Source organism: Elephantulus edwardii, unplaced genomic scaffold (assembly GCF_000299155.1).
Source record: "Elephantulus edwardii isolate Elephantulus edwardi_28Jun2011 unplaced genomic scaffold, EleEdw1.0 scaffold00030, whole genome shotgun sequence".
In the NCBI taxonomy this organism is placed as follows: domain Eukaryota; kingdom Metazoa; phylum Chordata; class Mammalia; order Macroscelidea; family Macroscelididae; genus Elephantulus; species Elephantulus edwardii.
The window spans coordinates 3,335,931-3,340,788 of NW_006399780.1; the positions used below are offsets into that span (position 1 = coordinate 3,335,931).

Genomic DNA, 4,858 nt, shown 5'->3' on the forward strand with positions numbered 1-4,858 from the left:
TACCTATTAATTTGACCTCATTAATATCATAGCATAGCTGCCCACGAACTATAGAGTTTGTCTGCATTTTCATAGAAATACTCAAAGAAATGTGGTTTGTAATATAGCTAGAGAGATGCTTTCTGATTTTTACCCATTGGATACTTGTCTGTAAAAAAAAAAATAGTTAAAAGTGTGGAAACTAGAAAAGCTAGGAACAAACTGGGAAAGTTGCACTAGGAGTGGTCTTCTCACCTATGTTTGACCTCAGTGAGATAATATTGTGCATTTCCAAGATCCATGTTTTATCTTTACTACCCATTAGTCTCAGTGTTGTTACACAGGAATAGGTTACCAGAACCAGACTTAAGGTTTTCACTTTTTACTGAATTGATAGTGTGCACCATGATATGCTTTGTAATCTAATCATAAGAAAGTGATTATAAGGAGTTGTGACTTGTTGATATTTAAGTAATAGCCAATACATTTTTACCATGGTTCAAAGTTGAGTTTTATTTGGTTTGAAATTTTAAAAAAGATTGTTAAATAATAGCTTAAACTAATTAATGTTCAAATAGTAGATTCTTCCAGAATAAACCACTAGGGTTACAAAAAAAGGGATAGATCACTTAGACTAAAATGATTTGTTAGGTTATAATGTTTGTTACAGTCAAACAATGGCAAAATTTAAAAAGAAACAGAAATACAAATTCTTAAAAGTTCACAATGAGTGGAAGGAGTAAACCACTTGTTCCACTGCAATCACAAGCTGCTTTCTCTTCGGTGTCATTCAGTTGGGACATTATACCATAGTGCTAATGCCACCAGGTCCTCTGTTTTCTTTTGCCTGCTTGGCAGGGATTTCAAGTTTTCAAAGTGTTTGCAGGCATTCTCCTGATTTTACATTACATAATACACCACGTAAGGATGGTGTAGGATAGAATAGTGTTCAGATCTTTGTTTGTAGGCTAACTATGAGTCATACTCAACTAGGCAGCACCTAACAATATACAAGAACATTGTGGTGAGAGCTACCAATGCTTCTGGATTCCCTGGGCCCAGCCTGACCCAGTTGTGTAATGAATCTTTTCTCCTTGGAAATGGAGCATTTGGTTTTAAAACTTGCTTTGAATGGCTGCCCTCATGCCAAACAAAGCAGACGCCTGCCTCTCTGTCCTGGGCCCTCCCTCAGCCTGCAGAGCTTTTCCCAGTCCCCTTCTGCACTCCACCCTGAGGTTCTTCATGGCCCCTTCCTGTCAAGTTCAGCTCAGCTGAGTGCCTGCTGTGTGCACAGCACTGGTTGCCTCCTACTTAGAATCTCACCTGCAGGGAACGTTCTTCTCTCTCCTAGAACTAGGTGTCCATAAGAATAGACACTAAGCCTTCCTAGCCTGTGTACAAAGGACAGACAGAATAAGGCACATCCTGTCCACATCAGAGGGAGCCGAGAATGGTCAAGATGGATTGTCAAGATTGTGAAGTCTCATTTATGAAAAATGCCCATTGATTTTGTCAGCTGTCCTGTGGATCTTGTAGTAATGGTGTTTACCAAGGGGCCTTGGTAAACCAGGTAAAGAAGTGATGGGGATAGCTTATGATGCTGCTGCCCCTCACTAACACTTTTATTACTGTGGCTGTGGCAGAAGCATTCATTCTATGTGTGAATTTATTATGTGCTTTGGTGGTAAGAAAACTTGAAAATTCCCAGAGTCCTTACTTCCTTATTTGAGAGGCTAGTTGTATTTGGGTGTGTATGTATGTGAGAGAAATGTATTTATCATATCATTATGAAAGAGGGCGTTAGTCTGGTTGTAGCCATGTATTGGTCCAGCCAGATGGGCTGCTTCCATCTGACAAAGAAGGTTGGATTTCCAGACTCAGGCCTTAACCAGCAGGTTTGAAAACAAGAAAAACTGAACTGAAATGATAGGAAATGTGGGCTTTTGTTGTTTCTGTTTCAGTTTTATTCTCTTGTTCTTTTGTATTTTGTTTGATTTATGAAGTAGCCACACATGTTTACATTATGTAAGATATTTGCTTGGTGAAGTTTTCTTGGATTTTTTTTTTCGTGTGTGTGTGTGTGTGTGTGTGTGTGTGTGTGTACCATCAAATCAGATTTGACTGGTACAGGAGGAGGTTGTCTCTCCTTCTCTACCAGAGCATCTGGTGGATTTGAACTACACACCTCTGGAGTTGCAGTGCAGCTTCTTACCACTAGGCCACCAGAACTCCCCGGATATATTTTCTTAACAGATCATTATATTTAAATAAACAATTAAGGTCAGCAGTAAAAAAATAAATAAACAAACAAACAAACACCACCATGGTGAACCACCCAAACATGGTGACCAACATGGTGTAATCAGTAGGCTTTTTTAGGGAGGTTACACAGGATGAAAGGAAAATTGATGCCTTTGAGCTGTGGTGTTGGAGAAAAGTGTTGAATATAACATGGACTGATAATAGAACAAACATGTTCATCCTAGAAAGGGTGAAACTAGGCTGCTACTTGGAGGCAAGGATTCTGAAGCTTCATCTTACCTTTCTGAAGCTTCATTTTACCTACTTTTGGAATGTTGCAAGGAAAGACTAGTCCTTAGAGAGAGATATCATGCTTGGGAGAATGGAGGGACAGCACAAGAGAAGAAGACCCTTGATGAGATGGATTGATTCAGTGACTGGAGTTAATGGGGGTGGGTGTGTCAGAGACAATAATATTTTTTTTTGAGTCCTTGTTCTACCGTCTTTTTTGCTTTTTCTTTTTTTTTCTATATTTTATTAATTTTCATAAACATTTACAGAGATTTTGGGTTTCCATTCATTCCTTGTTGCACTATTCTCTCTACCCTCCTCCCAGTTTGTTCTTGTCCAAATGCCACAGTGCTTGTCAAAGCCAGTTCTGATTAATCTTCTTTGTCAGTGTGTCCTTTGCCATTCCCTATCACTCCTCCCTGAGAGAGACTTCACCCTGAGTCATAAGGAAAAGGGGATGGCGTATTCTCTTAGCTACTTCCTGCTGAAAAGGGACGCTGTGGGTTTCAGGGTGAAGATCTTCTCTCACTACTCTAAAGGGCCCCTTTGGCAGTAGGAAACACATAGACTATTATGGAGATTGATTTGGGGATTTAGATGCACTCTTATTGATTGTGCTTGGCCGTACATGTTCATATCCTTGAAGATGTATCATGGGGGTGTTGCAACCTAGAAGGCACAAATTTGACTAACAAGTTATAAGTACATGAATCCAAAAATTATGGAAAAGTAAAAGAAAAGATTCTTCATTGTTTTACAAACCCTCCCCCAGGTCCCCTCCACCATGTAGCCCTCGCTCTAGTCTCCTGTGATGACAGAAATACCTAGTTATATATCTCTTTTAAACAGTTTTCTCCCTCCTCTGTTTCAGTGCAGTATACATTATTGAACCCATCTTACTCAGTCTCTCCCCAACAGTGGCATCATGTAATATTTGTCCTTTTGTGACTGGGATATTTCACTCAGCATAATGTTCTCCAGAGTCAACCATTTTGAATAATATTGCATGAGTTCCTTGTTTTTTAATGCAGCATAGTATTCCATTGTGCGAATATACCACAGCTTCTCTAGCCATTCGTTTGTTGATGGGCACTTAGGTTGTTTCCAACTCCTTGCTATTGTGAACAAAGCTGCAATAAACATGGGTGTGCATATATCTGCTTGGATGTCAGCTATGAGAGACAATAATATTGACACAGGATAGAGCAGGGGTTAGAGTTATTGTACATAGGGTTGCTATGTGTCTCAGGCTACTTGATGTCATGTGTTGTTGTTGTTGTTATTGTCATATTGACCCTATGAACAAAAGACTCATAACAAAATATAAAACAAAATTTAGTAGCATTGGAGAATGGCCTTCTGGTGTGTTCATTCAACAGTCAAGTCTTACATATTATGGGCTATCTCATACATGAACACTATATTCTTCAGGAAATGCTGCAGAGTACAGTCACAATGCCAAGGTGTGTTGGTAATTCTGGCCCTTGCCCTTAAGGTTATTGAAGGAATCTTTGTGCATACTTTGAATCTGGTTGTCAGACAAGTCAAGAATCTATAAAGTTTCAGCTACTTCTTTGAAAGCATTCTCATCAATAAACTCAATGCCATTTTTGGACAAGTTGAGACTTTCCATTGATGGACTCTTTATAAACCTCTTTAGGTATAGAAGTGATCTAATTGGAGTCTAGATATATTAAAACAGTTTTAAGAGGAAGATCACTAGGTATTTTCTTGAAATTTGCATTGCTACAGGTGGCATCAAGGATATCATCCATAAAGAATGCAAAAGGTCACTACTAAGGCAGATGAAGAAAAGACTGAGATGGATATCAGAGACAGCAAATATTGCATTAAAGCATAGGAAAGCCAAAGCAAAGAGAAAAAAGCAGGAAGTTAAGGAGCTAAACAAAAGATTTCAAAGGACAACTCAGGAAGACTAAGAAAAGTATTATAATGAAATGTGAAAAGAGCTGGAGTCAGAAAATCAAAAGGGAAGGACTTGCTCGACATTTCTTAAGCTAAGGGAACTGAAGAACAAATTCAAGCCTCTAGCTGTATGTATTTAAGGATGCTGTGGGAAGAATGAATTCATGGTGTTCTGGGTGGCCAAAGTGTTTGCCCAGCCCAACTTGACAGAAATGATAAAGAGAGGAAAGCAGCTATTCCTGGAGAGCAAGCTGGTTCTGTCCCACCGTCAGCAGCACATCTCCATGGCACTCACCTTTACAGGCAGCTTGCTGTCATCCTGGCTGCCTACCATCACTCTTACCACCTTCAACGTGGAGAGTCATGTCTACAGCCTGGAGGGCCAGGACTGCAAGTTCATGTCTATGTTTAAGCCTGAGGT

At 39.5% G+C, this 4,858-nt stretch overlaps 1 pseudogene; it reads right to left on the reverse strand.

Annotated features, from left to right (window-relative positions):
• Positions 1–765: 765 nt before the first annotated feature.
• Positions 766–4,286, reverse strand: LOC102860867 (annotated as a pseudogene).
• Between the last annotated feature and the right edge of the window lie 572 nt (positions 4,287–4,858).